Here is a 16,505-nt window from a genome sequence, read left to right as displayed (position 1 = left end):
TTCTTTCTCTTCCTGCCCAAAGATACTAATCCCAAGAATACTCACTAATAAACCTGCTGTAAAACAGTCTTCACCTTAAGGAAACTAATCCCTAACACTTAAGATACGACAGTCATACTTTTATCAGCTTCTGAAATAATTTTGAACAAACAATCCATCTTCAATTCAGACTTCAAAAAATTACATTCTCAAAAACTCTATAATTAACCAATGAGAACCTACTGAATAATACTCAATGCTCTATGGTGGCTTAAATGGAAAAGAAATACAAAAGGGGAGGGGCGGATATATGTAGACTTATAGCTGGTTCACTTGGCTGGACAGCAGAAACTACCATTGTAAAGCAACTATACTCTAATAAAATATAATTAAAAATAACACAATAGCACAAAAGAAATTCAGTTACTAACATAATGAACCATCAACCTCAATACTTAAGAATTTTCTAGAAATAAGGATATGTAGTTTATAAAACTACAACAATTAAAATAAATAAATTAAAATTCATTCATTACTATCATTTAATCCTCAGACTAGTCAGATTTCACCAATTGTTCTATTAATGTCTTTACAGCAAAAGGCTCAAATTGGAATGTATGAGTTGCATGTGACTGTCATGTCTCATTAGGCTTTTCAAACTCAGCCAATCCTTGACTTCTGTGACCTTGACATTTGCAAGTTTACAGACCAGTTTTTGTTGTTGATGTTGTTGTTGAATGTCCTTCAATGCAGATTTGTTTAATGCTTCTCATGATTAGATTCAAATTATGCATCTCCAGCAGGAATATCGAATAAGATGCTACATACTATCAGATGGGGCAAGATTTTGACTCATTGTATTGCTGACAGTGTCCACTTTCATCACTTAAGACAGTGTCCTCTATTTTACCTTTGCAATTAACTATGTTTGTTCAGAAGATTGTTAAAGCTGTTTAGATGTCCCATTGCTCACCAAAATGTCTACTTATTCATTTATTCAATATAGACTAATGGAATCTTATTTTTTCATTAGTCTGCAATTCACTCATATCATTATTTATTTTGATGCTCATTTTGTCCCAAGTTTGTTGGAGTCCTGTACCTTAGATTCTATATCCTCCTTCATTCTTTATGCTCTCAGGTACAAGATGTTCTGAAGTCACTCATACTTCCACTGACTCAAGATAGCAATCAGGCATTTCTCTAAGGATCTGATTCCAGTAGATTTATTAAGAAATTCAAGATATAGCTGCAGGAATGCTCACTGTTATTGGGATGTCATCGTTTCCAAGCCCTCTCAGTGGACAGAAGTATAGGAATATCTGTGTGTGTGTGTGTGTGTGTGTGTACACATACTCAAACATATATAATGCATGGATACACTATCTTTAAAATGTTTTCAATCTGTTATTCTTTCTATAATAGAACCTGGAAGTCAATACTGATATTCCCAGCTCCATTTTAATTCCACAGGGTTCATTCTAAAATTTCCTTTCCATGTGTTTATCTTCTTTTTTGACAGCAAGTATCCTGATTTTCTCAATCAATTCCATTGTATGAAATCAATCTCCTATCCCCTCTACCGTCTTCTCCCCACTACACATAATCTCTGGGGCATAAGGTGCCGCCCCAACCCTATGTGGCAGCTTCCTGTCATCCTATCCTGTCACACAGGAGTGCCCCATCACCTTCAGTTCAGTTCAGTCACTCAGTCGTGTCCGACTCTTTACTACCCCATGGACTTCAGCACACCAGGCTTCCCTGTCCATCACCAACTCCCAGAGTTTACTCACACTCATGTCCATTGAATCAGTGATACTATCCAACCATCTTATCCTTTGTCATCCCCTTCTCCTGCCTTCAATCTTTCCCAACATCAGGGTCTTTTCATATGAGTCAGTTCTTCACATCAGGTGGCCAAAATATTGGAGTTTCAGCTTCAGCATCAGTCCTTCCAATGAATATTCAGGATTGATTTCCATTATGATGGACTGAGTGAATCTCCTTGCAGTCCAAGGGACTCTCAAGAGTTTTCTCCAACACCACAGTTCAAAAGCATCAATTCTTTGGCACTCAGCCTTCTTTATAGTCCAACTCTCACATCCATACATGACTACTGGAAAAAACATAGCTTTGACTAGATGGACCTTTGTTGGCAAAGCAATGTCTCTGCCTTTTAATATGCTGTCTAGGTTGGTCACAACTTTTCTTTCAAGGAGCAAGGGTCTTTCAATTTCATGGCTGCAGTCATCATCTGCAGTGATTTTGGAGCCCCCAAAAATAAAGTCTGTCACTGTTTCCCCTGTTTTCCCATCTATTTGCCATGAAGTGATGAAACCAGATGCCATGATCTTAGTTTCTGAATTTTTTTTTTTTTATCATTAGGTTATGATGATTAGTGACTGCATTGTCATACGCATTTGGAGGGGACACATAAGAAATATATGAAAATAAACATCTTTGGAAGAATGTGTGTGTCTGTGACATGTCTGGGTTAGTTAGGTGGTCAAGACTGCATGTGATTTTGTTATTGCATGCTTTTCTCTTTGTGTGCGACAGTACGTGTAACCATGTGAGACACGGTGTCTGTCCTAGGAAGAAGGAGGTGCAAGCCCCTCTCACAAGTGGCTGCCAGTGCACTCTCAGGAAACTGGGCCAGACCAGGAAGGAAGTGAAGCCTGTGGGTGCATGTGCATTGAGCAGAGGTGAGGGAAAATGATCCCACAACCCCAGAAAGGCCAGGCGCACAAAACAGGATGGTGGGTGAGGGATACTGTCTCACCTAGGCAGAGAGTGAGCCCGGGACAGGAGCAACAGGGTGCAGTGTCCCAGTGATTTCAAAGGCGGAGCTTGCCAAATGCTTGTTCTGGAAAAAGGCAGGAGCGCCTCTCTGCCTCCAAAAGGAAACCTCAGCCAGCCCTGTGGGGCCAGGTTGGGGCTAAAGTTCCACCCCTTCGTCCACCAGCCAGTCAGGAGTCCCCTTCCTCCTGTCCATCTGATGTGAGGTCCTAAAGCCCCAAGCTGGCGGTTGGAGGACGCGTATGTGGAACAAGTGATGAGCTGATAAGGGCAGAGTCTGGAGCAGATGCCAGTGCCCCCTACCCCTTGGGGACGAACTGTGTGAGGATGGCAGTCTGGGCAGAACTTGGGAGGGTGGCAGAGATGAAGTGGGGCCAGAATGTCTCCGAAGCCCAGTCCCAGGCTGGGGCTGGTAGTGCCAGGCGAGGGACTGGATGTAGCGGTGGCCCTGAGGCGACCGGGAGGCACTCTGGCTCTGCTAGGTGTAGAACTCCTTTTGCTTTCAGGCTTCTGGTATGTGACGCTTGCCTGCTTGGGCTCCTCCAGCGTGTAGGTGCCCTCGTCCTTCTTCATGCGGTAGATGAGCAGTGTGACCAGGAAGGAGGGAAAGAGGGCGCTTACAACCCTGCCCACAATCACAGCTACCTGCACCCCCTTCTGCTCCAGGATGCTCTTCTGGGGAAGCTGAGCCGCCGAGCTGCCTCAGTCGATAGCACTGTCCAGGAGGCCAGGGTCTGGGCGGGCACCCTTGGGCAGCGTCCCGGGTAGAGGATGGCTTGGCCGCGGCCCCACCCACAGCCACCGCCTCATTGGCTGTGTCTGGCTGTGTAGTCTCTTCCTCTGACACCTCAAAGTCCCCACTGGGTCCCCCGCTCACTGGCATCTCTGGCTCATCCTGAATGATGGTCAGGAAGGACTCTGGAGTTGGGGTCTGAGCCACCTCCGTGGGCCCAGGGGAAGTGGTCTCCAGGGGCAGAGCGCTCTTCTCAGAGATGTCAGGCTTCTGGGTGGTAGCCGGTCTGGGAAGGGCCCTTGGCCTGGAAGTAGCTGTGCTAAGCAGCCTGGGAGTTGGGGGCCTCTGTGTCCAAGACAGCCACTATGGTGGGAGGTGAGGGCACCGCTGGGGTGGTGGCCCAGGTGGTGGCCGCTGCGGTCAGTGGAAGAGGCGGAAGCCTACGAAAGCCAGTGGTCCTTACGACAGAGGTGGTGGCCGCAGATGGGGGCGCCGCAGAGATGCTGGGGACGGCGGTGGCCACGTGGCGGGCACCGTGGCCGCTGCTGGGGCCCCTGAGGTGGTGTCAGTGGCGGTAGCCGTGGGAGTGGGGATGGTGGTGGCTCTCTGGCTGGGCTCTCCTGGCACCTCTGTCACCTGTGGGGGGCTGGTGGCTGGCTTCAGGGTGGGGCGCTCAGAGGGAGCTCTTCAAACGGGGTGCCCACAGGCTGGAGGTCCATGGTGGGCAGCACCGCAGGTCTGGTGGGCATTGCCAGGGCGACATCTGGGCTGAACCGCTTGTCTGTCTCGATGCCCGGCTCCTGCTCAAAGGAGCCAGAGCCCGACCCGGAGTAGAGGTCGTCCAGCTCATCTTTAGGGAAGGAGTCATCATCCCCAGAGTCCTGAAGGGCCACGGGCCTCTCGAAGTTCTCACTGTGCCAGCGCTGGGCCCCCGTGGCGCGCCCCGCCAGCAGCAGCAGCGGAGGCAGGAGCAGCCCGGGGGCCCCGGGCCCCAGCCCAGTGGGCGCCCCGGTGTGGTGCGGCGGCTCTGGCTTCATGGTGGCGACGGCCGGGCATGCTTTCGATTGGGGCTCCGGCTAGAAGCTTTTTCATTTTTTTACTCTCCTCTTTTACGTTTATCAAGAGGCTCTTTAGTTCTTTGCTTTCTGCCATGAGGGTGGTGTCATCTGCCTGTTTGATTCCAGCTTGTGCTCCATCCAGCCCAGCGTTTCTCATGATGTACTCTGCATATAAGTTAAATAAGCAGGGTGACAATATACAGCCTTGACGTACTCCTTTCTCTGTTTGGAACCAGTCTGTTGTTCCATGTTCAGTTCTAACTGTTGTTTCCTGACCTTCATACAGGTTTCTCAAGAGGCAGGTCAGGCGGTCCGGTATTCCCATCTCTTTCAGAATTTTCCACAGTTTCTTGTGATCCACACAGTCAAAGGCTTTGGCATTGTCAATAAAGCAGAAGTAGATGTTTTTCTGGAACTCTCTTGCTTTCTGAATGATCCAACAGATGTTGGCAATTTGATCTCTGGTTCCTCTGCCTTTTCTAAATCCAGCTTGAACATGTGGAAGTTCACGGTTCACATACTATTGAAGCCTGGCTTGGAGAATTTTGAGCATTTGTTTGCTGGCGTGTGAGATGAGTGCGATTGGTAGTTTGAGCATTCCTTGGCATTGCCTTTCTTTGGGATTTTTTGGAAACCTGACCTTTTCCAGTCCTGTGGCCCCCTCAACTTACTGAGGATCCAACATCCTGCCCTAAGCCAGCTCCTGCATAGAAACTTACTTATCCCACTTGGACTCTCCTCATACATTGATATCCTGCAGATTTGACTTGGCTATGAAACCTTAAACAGGCTGGCCCCCATGTAAAAGCACCCTTCTGCTCACTCAGGCGCTATCCATTCTTGATAACTCTCCTATGGGGATGATGTTTTCTTAGTGCTGTTCACGTTCTGAGATGCTATTCCAGGCCACCTTCCCTGGGACTGCCATCTGGACTTACACAGCTCTTGATGCCCCATACAAGTGTTCTTTGCTATGAGGCCTTTCTTCTCACCCTGTTTGGGCTCTGATGCTCATGGGTTGCTCGTCCTGTACCCTAGAGGTTCTGATACCCCGTGCTGACTAGGACCCCCTTCTCACCTTGCATGACCTCTGACTGACTGACTGACCACAGTGCTCCTCCTATGTTCAGCTGTACCTAATGGCTTTTGAACCAAATATTCAGGAAGAGAAAGGAATGAACAGGAAAGGAGAAAGGAAAAAAAAAAAAAAAAAAACAACAGCCTTTTCTTTACTTCGAATGCTGTCATTTTGACCACTCCCAAAGCTCATTCAAAAGCTGCCTCTTCTTTTGAAACTTTCAGACATTTAAACTAATTTCTCAAAGCTGCTTAATCATCAGAAGCTCCCTTAGTACTAGAATTCCTCTATCAGCCCTTGAAAAATACAGCTTTAAAAAATGCTATATGTGTGTGTTAAAGAAGCAGATTAATTGATCATGCTACATTTTCTAACATACAAGGTGTTTCTTGAGTATGATTCTGCTTTCCTCAACTAGAAAGTAAAATCCACAGTGGCAGGGAATATGCCTAACTCATTTGCAATCATAGGATCTGGCGCTGGTTCCTGGCATGTGGTTGGCTCTAATATGTATTTAGTGAATGAGATAACTGAATTAGTTTGGTGTGTTCTGTCCCAAACAATGCACAGCCACCCCAGGTACTCTATGTCAAAAGGAAAACTGCGCCAGTGACCACATGGTTGCCACAGTCTGGGTGTCAAATGGACAATAGCAGTGAGATGAAGTGGAACACTTACTTTATTCAAAGACTGTGCTGTGACAGAGTATGGACCTTTTTCATGAACAGCCTTGGGAAACTCAGATAGCCACTAAAAGTGGTGATACTAAGTCATCTGACATTTTGTATACTGAGTGTAATAAAACAAGTGAGTGGGAAATATAAGTCACAATAATGATCACAATAATTGTACAAAAGGGTGACTATAAATACAATACGGGCAGTGTGGAGTCTAGTCACATATTTAAGGTGGAACCAAACTAAAACTTTCATCATTATAATTTCATAAAGGTAAAAAGAATAATCTACCATAGTTTAGGTTGCCATATTTAAGCATAGTGAAAATAGGTACCTTGTGTTACTTAACTTTCTTTCTCTAATAATGTTCTTTGTAAGACACAAATATTTCTTGCATATATAAAAAATCAATATGCTTTACTAGGAAGACCCTATCTATGTCTATCACCCCTATTATCAAGAATAAATATGAAAATATGGTAGTTTGCTAGCCCCAGTCAGGTTCTCCCAAAAAGTATGTGCTACGGCCAAGCTACAGCTGTAACATACACATCTCACGTTTACCTCCTGTCTCCCAGCCTCCTGCTTTCGGGTTGCAGTTTTGTGACACAGTCTATTAAACACACAGTTGAAGCAATTTACTTCTGTTAAAATCACTCACAGCTGAACTGACTCTCAGATGACTGCAACTGTTTATGAAAGGCACTAAATGTCTTTTCTTTTTAAAGTTATTATGTTATTTTGGAATTGTGCATGACAAAAATTTTACTGTAAAATGAACATTTCCTCACATATCCAAATTGGTAATTCTTCTACCAATAAAATTTTATTTATTACTTAAATTCCAGGTATATGACAGCTTCTCATTCAAATTCAACTTTTTTTTGTTTATTTGTTTCTGATTGAGTATTTATGTTAGGATGGAAAAACACTTTTTTTCTAAAATAAATACTTGATTCTCACATGTTGCTCAGTCTTATCTTTTCTTATCTGATCTTCTTGACTATAATGAGATGTTATAACAAAAATATTGAAGAATGTTCTTCCAAGTTATTTGATCTTGCACAATTTTTATTTTCAAAGGGAGCAAACATTTAAAGGTCTTATTTCATCCTATACTTCCTGAATTCTTGGGATGGGGTTGTCCAACTTTTCCTTACTCCCCAATGCTACTCTCATCATTATTTATCCACCACCCTGTGGGTTTCTTTATTTGAAGTCCACACCATCTGTCTCAGACATCCACTTAATCATTCCTTTCTTCCCACTTGCCCCTCCTCCCACCACAATGCAAATCAATACTACTGTGGGCAAGAATCCCTTAGAAGAAATGGAGTACCGGTCATGGTCAACAAAAGAGTCTGAAATGTAGTACTTAGAAGCAATCTCAAAAATGACAGAATGATCTCTGTTAGTTTCCAAGGCACAACCATTCAATATCACGGTAATCCAAGTCTATGCACTGACCAGTAACACTGAAGAAACTGAAGTTGAACGGTTCTATGAAGACCTAAAGACCTTTTAGAACTAACACCCAAAAAAGATGTCCTTTTCAGTACAGGAGACGGGAATGCAAAAGTAGCAAGTCAAGAAACACCTGGAGTAACAGGGAAATTTGGCCTTGGGGTACGGAAAGCAGCAGGGCAAAGGCTCATAGAGTTTTGCCAAGAGAATGCACGGGTCATAGCAAACACCCTCTTCCAACAACACAAGAGAGGACTCTACACATGGACATCACCAGATGGTCAACAGCGAAATCAGATTGATTATATTCTTTGCAGCCAAAGATGGAGAAGCTCTATACAGTCAGCAAAAACAAGACCAGGAGCTCACTGTGGCTCAAATCATGATCTCCTTATTGCCAAATTCAGACTTAAATTGAAGAAAATAGGGAAAACCACTAGACCATTCAGGTATGACCTAAATTAAATCCCTTATGATTATACAGTGGAAGTAAGAAATAGATTCAAGGAACTAGATCAGATAGATAGAGTACCTGATAAACTATGGATGGAGGTTCGTGACATTGTACAGGAGACAGGGATCAAGACCATGCCCATGGAAAAGAAATGCAAAATGGTTGTCTGAGGAGGCCTTACAAATAGCTGTGAAAAGGAGAGAAGTGAAAAGCAAATGAGAAAATGAAAGCTATTCCCATTTGAATGCAGAGTTCCAAAGAATAGCAAGGAGAGATAAGAAAGTCTTCCTCAGTGATCAATGCAAGGAAATAGAAGAAAACAACAGAATGGGAAAGACTAGACATCTCTTCAAGAAAATTAGAGATACCAAGGGAACATTTCATGCAAAGATGGGTTCGATAAAGGACAAAAATAGTATGGACCTAACAGAAGCAGAAGATGTTAAGAAGAGGTGGCAAGAATACACAGAAGAACTGTACAAAAAAGATCATGACCCAGATAATCACGATGGTGTGATCACTCACCTAGAGCCAGACATCCTGGAATCTGAAGTCAAGTGGCTCTTAGATAGCATCACTACGAACAACGCTAGTAGAGGTGATGGAATTCCAATTGAGCTATTTCAAATCCTGAAAGATGATGCTGTGAAAGTGCTGCACTCAATAGGCCAGCAAATTTGGAAAACTCAGCAGTGGTCATAGAACTGGAAAAGGTCAGTTTTCATTCTAATCCCAAAGAAAGGCAATCCCAAAGAATGCTCAAACTACTGCACAATTTCATTCATCTCACATGCTAGTAAAGTAATGCTGAAAATTCTCCAAGCCAGGCTTCAGCAATACGTGAACTGTGAACTTCCAGATGTTCAAGCTGGTTTTAGAAAAGGCAGAGGAACCGGAGATCAAATTGCCAATATCTGCTGGATAATTAAAAAAGCAAGAGAGTTCCAGAAAAACATCTATTTCTGCTTTATTGACTATGCCAAAGCCTTTGACTGTGTGGATCACAACATACTGTTGAAAATTCTGAAAGAGATGGGAATACCAGACCACCTGACCTGCCTCTTGAGAGACCTGTATGCAGGTCAAGAAGCAATGGTTAGAACTGAACATGGAACAACAGACTGGTTCCAAATAGGAAAAGGAGTACGTCAAGATTATGTATTGTCACCCTGCTTATTTAACTTATATGCAGAGTACATCATGAGAAACCCTGGGCTGGTGGAAGCACAAGCTGAAATCAAGATTGCTGGGAAAATATCAATAACCTCAGATATGCAGATGACAGCACCCTTATGGCAGAAAATGAAGAGGAACTAAAAAGCCTCTTGATGAAAGTGAAAGAGGAGTGTGAAAAAATTGGCTTAAAGCTCAACATTCAGAAAACTAAAATCATGGCATCTAGTCCCATCATTTCATGGGAAATAGATGGGGAAACAGTGTGAGACTTTATTTTCTGGAGCTCCAAAATCACTGCAGATGGTGATTGCAGCCATGAAATGAAAACACGCTTACTCCTTGGAAGGAACATTATGACCAACCTAGATGGCATATTAAAAAGCAGAGACATTACTTTTCCAACAAAGGTCCGTCTAGTCAAGGCTAAGGTTTTTCCAGTGGTCATGTATGAATGTGACAGTTGGACTGTCAAGAAAGCTGAGCGCCAAAAAATTAACGCTTTTGAACTGTGGTGTTGGAGAAGACTCTTGAGAGTCCCTTGGACTGCAAGGAGATCCAACCAGTCCATCCTAAAGGAGATGAGTCTGTGTGTTCACTGGAAGGACTGATGCTGAAGCTGAAACTCCAAAACTTTGGCCACCTCATGTGAAGATTTTACTCATTGGAAAAGACCCTGATGCTGGGAAAGATTGAGGGCAGAAGGAGAAGGGGACGACAGAGGATGAGAAGGCTGGATGGCATCACCGACTTGATGGACGAGTTTGAGTAAACTCCGGGAGTTGGTGATGGACAGGGAGGCCTGGCGTGCTGCGATTCATGGGGTTGCAAAGAGTCAGACACGACTGAACGACTGAACTGAACTGAAAATCACACCACTGTAGGACTCACATTCATTTTCCTTTCTATTCCAGAGTCCACTTAAATCATCTGGTCTTGAGATGCATTTGGCATGAATTTCTAGGTGCCTTAAATGCAGACAGACCCATTCTAGCTGACTACTCATTAAGAGTACAGTACACATTAGTTGGTCCTCAAGTTTACATTCATTGAACAAGGTACACTGCAGCCTTCCACATGCATGTTTGTCCTTAGAATCTCAATCTTCTTACCACTGCCCCCTCACTTCTCTGCACATACTTCATTGTCCTCTGCCCTCTCAAGGAACACAAGTAAGACACATCAGGAAGGGCACCACTTTGGGGTCAGAGATCCTTGTAGAGATTCTGCCTTTGCAATGTATACACTGCTGGTGACAGGTAAATGATAATAGGGTAAGAATTTTAGCAAGTGTCTAAACTAAGCCAGCAAATGATAGGTGATTCCAAAAAAAAGCTGCTGGAAAGATATCAGAGCCGATACTGTGACTGTAAATCTCTATCACCCACGTTCTGCCTCTATAAGAGGAGATTAGAAAGTTGAATAAGAGTCAGTGAAGTAAGGGAATTCAAAGTCACTAGGTATGTGGTGGGATTTCCTACTTCTCGGCTAAGAGAGAAAGGTATTTTGCACTTATCAAGCGAAATTAAAGGGATCCCAAGAGATTTCTTTTCAGAGGTTGTGACTGCTTTTGATAGATCAGTACCTCACTCAAATATAGATATTTATTGACTGTGAATCTGTAACCTGAATTAATGCATGCTGAGGTTTGACAGAAAACAGCAAAATTCTGTAAAGCAATTATCCTTCAATAAAAAATAAATTAATTAAAAAATATGAAAGTTACTTGGGGAACTGTGACTTGATTTCCTTGATGATTAGAGATATATGAGGTAAGAAGTATCCTAGAAGAGTCTCAAAAGGACTGGATGGAGAGAAGTATCAGTGGGTGAAGAAGTACCTTCTTGTGGCAAGGAACCTCAGTTTCCAAGTGAACAGAGTAAAAGGTAGCTGGGTTCAAGTCCTCTCGATTAGGCTCTATTCCTCGGGGCTGTCTGCTGAGGCAGAAAGCCCCAGAAGCAAGTCTTTGGGTGCTTTACTGTCTGAAGCAGAATCCTACGCTAGGGAGGGAGACAGAAAGATGTCAGCTAGGAGTCCTTGGTCCATTCTGGCAATTGTTAAGTGATGGTTTCCAAAATGTCCCTCACTAAAAATGGAAACACGGATGTCTACCACACTGGAGAATATGATGACCACCTATTTTTAGCCCAAAACTAGGTTAACACCATTACTACTTGGAAATGTGACCTTTGTTCTAGTTGAAAATACCCAGAAGATGCAGATAAATCAATCATCCAAAGACTGGGAAGAGAAATCTGGCAGCAAGGTTAGAAGAAATTATGGAAGAAAGCCATTTCCAGTAGTTTAGTCCAAACAAATGTATCATCTCCCCTGAGTTTCCTAATTCTAAAATGGGAATAGTGCCACTTACTTACTTTTACAGTCTAATCAGAGAACTAGAAAGGAGGACTAAAAGCTGAGAGCTTATAAGCACCAAGTATAGTCAAATGTACCCAATAGTTTCTCAATAAATTGATGCTAAAAATAAGGAGGACACTTCAAATTTAAATTTAACAATGTCAACTCTCTCTTAGCTACCACTAAATTCCAGCTACTTCATTTTTTTCTGATCTTTTTATAGAACACATTATAGTATTCTCAACATGGAACTATTTCTAATTTTCTTTTTTTTCTTATTCTGCTCCAGGCTAACTGTTCTGCTGGAAGACGAGAAAAATGCCAGCTTAGCCCAATGCAGATCCATACCTCTGTCATCATGTCAGTTTCCCTCTGAAAACCTGTAACATCTCTCTTCATGACTATAAAATCAAAGCCAAGCTTTCCCCCCATCACATCCTCTATATACCACCAGAATATATATCATTTAATTTATAGATATGTTCAACAAATATTTATTGACTGCCCACTATATAGCAAAATCTCTTCTAAGAACTGGGGATACAGCTGTGAATAAAATATAAAAAGATCTCTGCACTCAATGAACTTATGCTCCAGTGTTTGAAGCAAGTAATAAAGAAAGTAAATAAGCAAAACATGCTCTATATTATGAAGCCACTAGTAAAAAAAATAAATAAAACAAAGAAAGAAGATAGATGGTTTCATAGGTGTATAATTTTACATAATGTGACCAGGGAAGATCCCAGAGAGAAAGTGACATTTGAGTAAAGCCCTTGAAGGTAAAGAAACAAACCATAAGCATATTCAGGGAACAAACAATTCAGACAGAGAGAATACAAAGTTCTAAAGCCCTGAAGTCGGAGTATTATTCACATGTTCCAGTGTTCACTGTACCTCCAACTGAGAAGGTATGTAAATACTAACACAGGATGTGGGAGAAGTAATGGGAAGCTAGATCACATGGAGCTTGATAGGGCATTGGAAGGACTTTGGTTTTTTCACTGAAGGAGATGCAAAGCATTGAAGAGATTTAAACAAAGTAGCAGCAAAAAGTAGCTTATATTTTAATAGGATCACTTTGACCATTATATTTAATTAGAGACTATAGGGTTATCCAAAGGAAATGCAAAAATTAAAACAAAACAAAACCACAGTAGATTATTACAATAATTCAGGTGAAAATATTGGTAACTGAGAGGATATTTAATCTGAAGAGACTAAGGAAATGGCCAAGGGAGTGAGGGAGAGAAAACAGGCCATCTCCAAGGACAGATCTTCAGGACATTCCTGTGTGTAGAGGTCAGGGAGGGAAAAACAAGCACTAGTAAATGACAAAGAGAAAGGCCAACCACAGAGCTAAGAGGAAACCAGGACAGCATAATGTCTTCAAAGGGTTTCCCTGGTGTCTCGGATGGTAAGGAATCAGCCTGCAAGGCGGGAACCCTCGGTTCGACGCTTGCAAGAACAGCAGTGCTGGTGTTATGAAGAATAACGTTAACTCAAGTGGGTTTAGGACAAAATGGACATGGGGAGAGGTTTAAGACAGTGAGCACCAACAATTCTTTCAAGACATAGACAATCCCTTCAACAAGAAGGGAAGTGGACATATCTATGAGGAGAAGTGTTGTCTCAAGAGGTATTTTGTTTATATGTTTTGTTTTTAAGGAAGAATAAACAGTTTGTTCGCATGCTAGGAATAACCCAAGAGAGAAAAAATGATTGATGATTGAAAGGGTGAAGAAAGTTGCTGGAACAATGCACTTGAGTAAGTAAGAAGGGAGGGCATCTAGAGTGCAGTGGATGGGCTGACTGTCATTAACTCACAATAACAGGAGAGGAGACAGAGAACAGGGCTACGAATGCAAGTAAGGGAGTGGATGCAATGAGGGGACTAGCAGAGAGTTTCTTCTATTTCCTTCTGTTTTCTCAGTTAAAAAGAAAGTGATGTCATAAGCTGATAGTGAGGATTGAAGAAGAGTTACTGAAGGTGTGAAAGCAGTGCTGCAATAATGAAATAATAAATCACAAAGTGGAAGAGAAAATAGACATGGGAAGTTTTATATATTTGATGGACAGCATCAGGGGCCTCCTTAAGTATAGTCAGCATGATTATTTGTGTAATCCTTAGAGTTTCTCACTATGGTATTAGATCATTTGCTTCAGCACATATTATAGTCATTCTGTTTTTTCCATCTCCTCTTCCTCCCTTGGAATTTTTCTGTTCTCCTTCATATCTGTATGAAATTGTCTGTACACATCTGTACGTAATTATTCAAGGGCTAACCCATGGCTCATGTGCTCTGTGAGGCTTTTTGTAAGGTACCTATCTTGTCTTTTCCATGTGACATTCATGGGTGTTCTCTGGTGGCTGAGAGCAAATAATAGCAGTTATACTGCCTCAATTCAGATGTCAACTGCATGACCTTGGAGAAGTTCCTTCACCTCTTGGGTCTGTTTCTAAATCCAGAAGACAAATACAATAAAACATACAATATATTTCATGGAACTTTTACTGAGAATTCTATGAGAGAATGTAGTTAAACTACTTAATGTAATGTTTGCAAGGTAATAAAAATTAAACAAATATTGACTACTAACTACATTCACTATTATTATAGAATTTATTAATTCATGTATATTCATTAATTCATGGATGAAAATCTCTTTCCCTAACCAATATGTTAATAAGCTCATAAGGGTAGAGATGGAGAGCTATATTTGCTTATATAATTTCTCACAAAATACTGATCAGAAAGGAGGTTCTGGATAGGTGTTTATGAAGCTGAATTTTACTTACTAATTTATATTGCAAATTTTAACTCTATCTTACTTAGTACAATGATAAAATAATTACTTTATACTGGATCCTTCCATTTGAATTTCTTAGAATACCATCTTAGAAAGTTATCTCATTAAGCAGAATCAGATAACTTCCTATGACACTTTAGTGACAATGACTCTGTCTATATTTTTTCACTACCAAGAAAGAAAAAGACAAAAAAGGAAAAATGCCTTTCCTCAAGAGAAAAATAGAGCAAGAGGCATTAAATGCAATAAATAAAGGTATATGGGAAATGTATGTGTACACATATCTTTCCTTATCTTAAAATTGTAATCATTACATATGTTCCATATAGTTCAAGTTGAACTTGGAATGTACATAATGAAGTCTATTTTTAAGACTGTTTTCAATATGTTTTAATACAACAAAGTTATATAGAAATTAAGATATTAAGCATTTAAATTCAAAGACCAAACACAAATTGTCTTATTTATATGGCAACTGTCATGCAGAAAATGGATTTATTTCTATAGGAGACTTTTCAAGGTCATGAAAATATAAATTACAATTTATTATGTGAATTTTAGACCTGTTAACATCTCCATGTCAATGAAACTCTCTTACTTTCATGGTTAAATTATATTAACTATGAAATCAAATTCTTCCTCAGCAAAATAACATTGTAAGTTGGCATTAGAACAATTTAGCCTCCCTTTAAGGTACAGAAAACATCTGTCCATGGAAAATAGGAATATTTTAAAACCTAAATCATTATTCATCTTGCATAGGATTTTTCTAGCAATAGCAGAACTACATACTTTCTTTTTTTTTTTTTGTACTTCCTTAAGTTGAATCAATATGCAAGTGTTTCCTAAGAAACTATCTTTTCTTTTTAAATCACATTCTTTTCATGCAGTAAGAAAAAACTACACATTTTAATGACAAAATTGACTTACAATTTTAGAACTATTAGAGTCTCAAAATTTTTTTAATTTATATTTTACTCAATTTTGCTAACATTGTACAGATAAAATGTAGCAATGATTGCACAAAGAAGAAATATAAAGTGAGAATACTAATTGGATTTCTAATCTTGGTTACATATCTTTTCCTTTTAAGAATTACTACAACTTTCATATGCTGGCAGAAACTCTGCCTGAAAGATAAGTTTCTGCAACACCTGGTTTTATCTAATATGTATGTGTTAATTTCACTACCCATATTAAAAGTGTTATGTATGCCTCCATATGTGTGAGTGTATGTGTGTATGGGATTATGTGTGTGTATGAAATCAGCTATACCATCCATCTCCTGGTCACTAAGATTTGAAACAATAGAGTCATCCTTGGCTTCTGTTTTCTTTTGCCTTATATTCAGTCAGTCACCAGTTTGGAAATATCACTTCAGAGTATACTTGGGATCATCTCTACTTATAGTTTCTGTCCCTCCTCCTTATCTACTTCAGGTTTAAAACACATGCACACACACGAGACTAAAACTTTAATTACATGTTCATGTCTCCTGAAGCTATCCTGAATTTGGTCTTCATCATTAATGTTTCTAAGGTAACTGCTATCACCATCTTCCTATCTCATCGTATCGATGTGAATATAATAGACAAGGAATTCTTTGCTAAACTCAAGCTTCTCCTATCTATAATGTCTGCTATATAAAACTTCAGATATGTCTCTTCCTAAAGTATTATTTTATTCATGGCATATTTCTTTTCCAACACCTCCAAGTTGCCTACTATGATATGTCTAAATTATACTTTCAAGATTCTTCATCATCTCCTCTAGGCCTATAATGCATAATGGCTGGTTACAACTTCCATTCTAGTTTTACAAAGCCTAACAAAGCCTCGTTTAGTTTCAGTCTAGACTGTGTCACCTTCTTCCATTTAATCATCCAAAATTTCTGCATTTTAAAAATTGCTTTTCTCATTTCCTT

At 40.8% G+C, this 16,505-nt stretch overlaps 1 protein-coding gene and 1 pseudogene across 4 annotated transcripts in view; both read right to left on the bottom strand.

The window, feature by feature from the left end:
* GALNT13 (polypeptide N-acetylgalactosaminyltransferase 13) overlaps positions 1–16,505 on the bottom strand; it is a 603,283-nt gene that overhangs the window by 306,337 nt on the left and 280,441 nt on the right. The gene's annotated exons all lie outside the window — the stretch shown is intronic.
* On the bottom strand, positions 3,257–4,548 carry LOC136162936 (syndecan-3 pseudogene; annotated as a pseudogene).

This window comes from Muntiacus reevesi, chromosome 3 (genome assembly GCF_963930625.1).
Source record: "Muntiacus reevesi chromosome 3, mMunRee1.1, whole genome shotgun sequence".
Lineage (NCBI taxonomy): Eukaryota > Metazoa > Chordata > Mammalia > Artiodactyla > Cervidae > Muntiacus > Muntiacus reevesi.
Note: the sequence above shows the minus strand (reverse complement) of the source record. Positions and strands in the feature narration are given on the sequence as shown.